The 6,620-nt window shown below is 45.0% G+C and overlaps 1 non-coding gene across 1 annotated transcript; it reads right to left on the reverse strand.

The window, feature by feature from the left end:
• Nucleotides 1–2,878: 2,878 nt before the first annotated feature.
• Nucleotides 2,879–2,953, reverse strand: Trnal-caa (transfer RNA leucine (anticodon CAA)). The gene has a single exon. It is a non-coding gene; the product is annotated as a tRNA-Leu (tRNA).
• Between the last annotated feature and the right edge of the window lie 3,667 nt (nucleotides 2,954–6,620).

The following is a 6,620-nucleotide window of genomic DNA, read 5'->3' on the forward strand; positions in this document are numbered from 1 at the left end:
ACTACCCCATGTTGCAGGAGACAGCTTCGTTTTGGCGCTGGTCTTACACATCGTACACCATTGGTGAACCTACGACAAAACGTCTTCATTTCCACCAAGTGGTCAAAAAAGATGGTCCTGTCACATTAATTCAGCTCTAGCTCTCCTGCTTACAAGGCTGATGCCCTGTCCATTACACCACCAGGACACAGCAGTCAGCACAATTGTGAGAAATACCCTAGCACACCTCCCATTATACCCAAATTCTCAACTTATATCAACACCACTGATGTACTGCCCCTGCTCATCAGCCTCATTACTCGCGGCAACTCGCCGATTCCCGTAAGAGTTAGAACTCAGTTTGCATCTGCACTGCAAGGATCATTGGGTTTCATCGCCTTAATTGCATATATGTGTAGATGCACATCAAGCTCAAACTCTTAATGGAATCAGCGAGACGCTGCGAGTAATGAGGTTAGTAGGGAGGGGCACTACATCAGTAGTGTGTGGTGTAAGTTGAGAATTTGGGACTAACAGGAGGTGTGCGATTGTGATGAGACTGTGCCTGGGCGATGTAGTGGTCAATGCAACTGCCTAGTAAGCTGGAGACCTGAATTCGAATCCCTGTCCGGTTCAATTTTTCAATTTGAAGCGACGCGGATGGGTTCCGTAGGATTTACATCATTCGAATTTGGTCGTCGAGATATTAACGTGAGTTCACTATAATGATCCTCAAATCACTAACACAGTTCTGGCTCCGAGACATGGACAATTTTACCTTCTAAAATATGACATCGTCATTGGGGAAGACATAAGCGTGAAGGCATGCAGGATGTTTGCAACTGTCAACATATCTTCAATTACTACCACAGGTCCCATGCAAACGCAGGAGAATGTCTCCCACAGCATAATACTGCTCCCGCCAGCTAGCATTTGTGGCGAGCTGCACGTTTTGAGCCGTCGTTCACCTCAATGATGGCGTTTGTGAAGATGACCATCGATTGGTTTTTAAACTACATAGTCTCTAAGTTAGCTCTCTGCTACACCAGAACGATGAATGAGGAGCATGGGGAAGTGTCTACAAAGAGACAGGATGGCAACAACAAGGAACACCACTCCCGCCTTTCTGCGGCAAAACATTAACCACTTAAACCACATTCCATTCTGTAGTAGTAAATGTCACAATTCGATGCCAGAGGTGACTGAAACACTCGTACATCCTGCATGCTCATCTCCCAACATCCAAATGCAGCGCTCCAGGCCAGAGGTTGCACAGCAGTAGTTGCCACCTCAGTGAACGCGCCAGGTCTGCAGCCAGACTTGGTCCGCCAGAGAGGATTGTCCAGCTATGGAGGGTGTCCAGGATGACTGGAGCGGTAGGGATTCAGATGTCAATATGTCCAGCGCCAACACTTGTGAGTGATCAATATTATATCTCCTCAAACATTCACGTAAAAATCGGAGAATATGCTCAACACACATGATAAGGAAAGCTACCCAACACATACTGAGTATTAGTTCACTATTCACCCGCCCAGACGGCCACGTGGTGGGGTCAACTGCATCTCCATACCTTGCCTGACTGGTTCAGAAGGCTCAGCAGCAGCTCGCAAAGGCTCAGCAGCAGCTCGCACCTCTAGCTGGAAATGTCCAGTCATTCTGGCTACTGGCTACATCTGCCACTTGCCTGCATGCCAAGTGGTATCACCCTAAGAAACCAGCCACATATTTATCAGTGTAATTACAATTAAATATTATGATTGCAGCCCCAATCTGGTAACATTTGACAACGAGAAATGTCAGAAATACCTCCTCCTGGCAACTTTGGCTTTGGAAATATGAATTTCCCAAGTAAATCTATATCCCTTATCGCTATCGACGTGTTGAAATCACGATTTTCCACGTGAAATCTATACCTCCCTTACGACTGTACAAAGTCTCACCCACATCATTTTTTTTTGTTCGTGTCGGAACACTGACCACAGTAACTTTACACTCCAATAAATATACATTTCTGATTATTATTTATATGTGTATAGCGTCCAAAAACATTATGGCATGTCCACACATACACGCCAGCAAGGTGTCTTTGTTCTCCTCATTTCTAGGAAATTGTTTGATATTTAGGTCTTCCAGCTACTAAGATTCGAGAACGGACTGCAAGTATGTTAAGTAAGAGCTTCTGGAAGCAATTTTAGAGTACGTGGTCAGAAATGAGGTCATGATCACAAGAGGAGAAGTGACATAAAATTGGTAAAATTACAATAATCGACGGAAACTACCTGTAAATTGAGGAAAATGAGAGACAATTGAGGGGGAATGAGGAAGTACTTACATGTTTGCTTGGTGCAGGAAAATTCTTGTACATGGGTACGAATGTGTGACAGCAAGAATAATACGAGAAAAAGACAACATGATTGCACTGGGAATCATGGAGACAGTAATTTTTCGTGTTCCACGATATGACGGCTGGAATAGATTGTTTAATGTGGATGACCACCAAATTTATGTCTGATCACAAGCCCATGTTTGACCTCAAAGTTGTTGGCAACCACCTTATAGTGAAAAAACTTTACTGCTACAGAATGAAATGTGACTTGAGTAGTGTTTAGCCACAGAAAGGCGGGAGTGGTGTTCGTTGTTGTTACTATCCTAACTCATGGTAGACCCTTCCCCATCCTCCTCATTCTTCGTCCTGGTGTAGCTGAGAGAGTCAACTTAGGGATTATATAGGGCTTTTATAACCAATAGCAATGTAAATTTATTGTTTTACCACCAGGTATTGTTCAGAGCAGAAGCATTGTGGTTTCCAGTGGCATGTGACAGATGCTCGCTGGACAGGAAGCCACTAGAGAGAGAGAGAAAGAGGATATGAAACTTCCTGGCAGATTAAAATTGTGTGCCGGACCGAGACTCGAACTCGGGGCCTTTGCCTTTTGCGGGCAAGTGCTCTACCAACTGAGCTACCCAAGCACGACTCACGCCCCGTCTTCACAGCTTTACTTCTGCCAGTACCTCGTCTCGTACCTTTCAAACATTACAGAAGCTCTCCTGCGAAACTTGCAGAACTAGCACTCCTGAAAGAAAGGATATTGCGGAGACATGGCTTAGCCACAGGGTGGGGGATGTTTCTAGAATGAAGTTTTCACTCTACAGCGGAGTATGCGCCGATATGAGACTTCCTGGCAGATTAAAACTGTGTGCCGGACCGAGACTCGAAATCGGGACCTTTGCCTTTCGCGGGCAAGTGCTTGGGTAGCTTAATTGGAAGGTCCCAGGTTCGAGTCTCGGTCCGGCACACAGTTTTAATCTGCCAGGAAGTTTCATATCAGCGCACACTCCGCTGTAGAGTGAAAATTTCATTCTAGAAAGAGCATATGTTTTGCAAGAATTTCTCAGGCTCAGTATCAAAGAGTTGCCACCAGCCGAGCTTTGTCCAGCAGGAAGTAACCAGAGGGGCGAGGGGGAGGAGGGAATGGGACTGGAGGGAGGAGGGCTGGGGAGGTTGCCTCTTCCAACGTCCTCTGCTGGTGGTACTGTGAATTAACTCATTATCTGCACAGCAGTGCGAGCACATAGATTATCTGCTTCCATTGACCTTGTATGGAAGGTGTGTGTTTGGGAGCAAAACAAGAAGTGAATCTGGTATCAAAGGAATGCCGGCACCTGATGCTTTATTTGGGGAGTAAGTAGCCAGCTGTTGGGGGTTGTTACTGACGGCATCCTGGTACTCTCACAGTAGCTGCCTGCAGCCGCGACTCCGTCCTTGCGCGGTAGTCTGTGGACTGCGTGTGTGAAGAAGTAGGTGGTAAATTGGAAAGCTATTTTCCCGACAGATATGTTCAGCGCGATCTGTAACAGTGCAATTACATACAGTGTGTTACAAAAAGGTACGGCCAAACTTTCGTGAAACATTTTTCACACACAAAGAAAGAAAATATGTTATGTGGACATGTGTCCGGAAATGCTTATTTTCCATGTTAGAGCTCATTTTATTACTTCTCTTCAAATCACATTAATCATGGAATGGAAACACACAGCAACAGAACGTACCAGAGTGACTTCAAACACTTTGTTACAAGAAATGTTCATAATGTCGTCCGTTAGCGAGGATACGTGCATCCACCCTCCGTTGCATGGAATCCTGATGCGCTGATGCAGCCATGGAGAATGGCGTATTGTATCACAGCCGTCCACAATATGAGCACGAAGAGTCTCTACATTTGGTACTGGGGTTGCGTAGACAAGAGCTTTCAAATGCCCCCATAAATGAAAGTCAAGAGGGTTGAGGTCAGGAGAGCGTGGAGGCCATTGAACTGGTCCGCCTCTATCAATCCATCGGTCACCGAATCTGTTGTTGAGAAGCGTACGAACACTTCGACTGAAATGTGCAGGAGCTCCATCGTGCATGAACCACATGTTGTGTCGTACTTGTAAAGGCACATGTTCTAGCAGCACAGGTAGAGTATCCCGTATGAAATCATGATAACGTGCTCCATTGAGCGTAGGTGGAAGAACATGGGGCCCAATCAAGACATCACCAACAATGCCTGCCCAAACGTTCACAGAAAATCTGTGTTGATGACGTGATTGCACAATTGCGTGAGGATTCTCGTCAGCCCACACATGTTGATTGTAAAAATTTACGATTTGATCATGTTGGAATGAAGCCTCATCCGTAAAGAGAACATTTGCACTCAAATGAGGATTGACACACTGTTGGATGAACCATTCGCAGAAGTGTACCCGTGGAGGTCAATCAGCTGCTGATAGTGCCTGCACACGCTGTACATGGTAAGGAAACAACTGGTTCTCCCGTAGCACTCTCCATACAGTGACGTGGTCAACGTTACCTTGTGCAGCAGCAACTTCTCTGACGCTGACATTAGGGTTATTGTCAACTGCACGAAAAATTGCCTCGTCGATTGCAGGTGTCCTCGTCGTTCTAGGTCTTCCCCAGTCGCGAGTCATAAGCTGGAATGTTCCGTGTCCCTGAGACGCCGATCAATTGCTTCGAACGTCTTCCTGTCGGGACACCTTCGTTCTGGAAATCTGTCTCGATACAAACGTACCGCGCCACGGCTATTGCCCCGTGCTAATCCACACATCAAACGGGCATCTGCCAACTCCGCATTTGTAAACATTGCACCGACCAAAAACACGTTCGTGATGAACACTAACCTGTTGATGCTACGTACTGCTGTGCTTGATGCTAATACTGAAGAGCAATGAGTCGCATGTCAACGCAAGCACCGAAGTCAACATTACCTTCCTTCAATTGGGCCAACTGGCGGTGAATCGAGAAAGTACAGTACATACTGACGAAACTAAAATGAGCTCTAACATGGAAATTAAGCGTTTCCAGATACATTTCCACATAACAACTTTTCTTTATTTGTGTGTGAGGCATGTGTCCTGAAAGTTTGGCCGTACCTTTTTGTAACACCCTGTATAGTGAGCTATGTTTCCGTCGATTTCATAACGGTATTCCTTGCGTGATAAAAAAGATCCTTTTACATATTTAATCACTTCTTTTCGATGTATTTTACAGGAGTTGCATCTTCCGCACCTAAATAAATAGAAGAGAATGATCACCTTTTGGTCTGCAAAATTAAAAACTAGTTACATGTTTGTGGTAAACCCTTTTTATTTTTCGACATAGTCTCCTTTTAGACTTATACACTTCGTCCAACGCTGATTTAATTTGTTTATCCCTTACGAGTAATAGGGATTGTCCAAGTCTGCAGAAAAGCCATTAGTTGCTGCAATCACCACCTCGTTGAATAAAGTCTTTGTCCCGCCAGCCATTTCTTCAAATTGGGGAACAAGAAGTCGTCTGAGGGAGCCAAGTCTGGAGAAAAGCGGGGATGTGAAACGAGTTGGAATCATGTTTCCATTAATTTTGGGACCACAACTGCTGAGGTGTGTGCTGGTGCATTGTCGTGAAGGAAAAGGACTTTTTTGCTGTTCAATCGCTGGAGTTTTTCTTGCAGCTCGGTTTTCAAACGGTCCAATAACGATGAATAATATGCACCTGTATTAGTCGTATCCTTTTCCAGATAGTCGATGAGGATTATCCTTTGTGAATCCCAAAAGACACTCACCATAACTTTTCCGGCCAAAGGAAAGGTCTCCGCTGTGTTTGGTGCAGATTCTCCATTGGTAACCCGTAGTTTAGATTGTTGTTTGGTTTCAGGAGTACAGTAATGTTTCCATGTTTCATCCACAGTGACTAAACGACGCTGCAAGTCCTGTGGATTCTTCCTGAACATCTGCAAACCATCCTTGCAACACTTCACACGATTCCGTTTTTGGTCAAGCATGAGAAATCGCGGAACCCATCTTGCGGATAGCTTGCTCATGTCCAAAGTTTTATGCAAAATATTATGTACCCGTTCATTCGAGATGCTCACAGCACTAGCAATCTCACACACCTTAACTCTTATGTCATCTATCACCATTTCATGGAATTATCAATGATTTCTGGAGTCGTAACCTCCACACGGCATCCAGAAAGTTCAGCATCACTTGTGCCCATATGGCCAAACCAAAAATTTTGAAACCACTTATGAACTGTTCTAATCGAACGTGCAGAGTCACCGTAATGTTTATCAAACTTCTCTTTAGTCGCCTGAGGCGTT

The sequence above is a fragment of the Schistocerca serialis genome, chromosome 5 (assembly GCF_023864345.2).
Source record: "Schistocerca serialis cubense isolate TAMUIC-IGC-003099 chromosome 5, iqSchSeri2.2, whole genome shotgun sequence".
In the NCBI taxonomy this organism is placed as follows: domain Eukaryota; kingdom Metazoa; phylum Arthropoda; class Insecta; order Orthoptera; family Acrididae; genus Schistocerca; species Schistocerca serialis.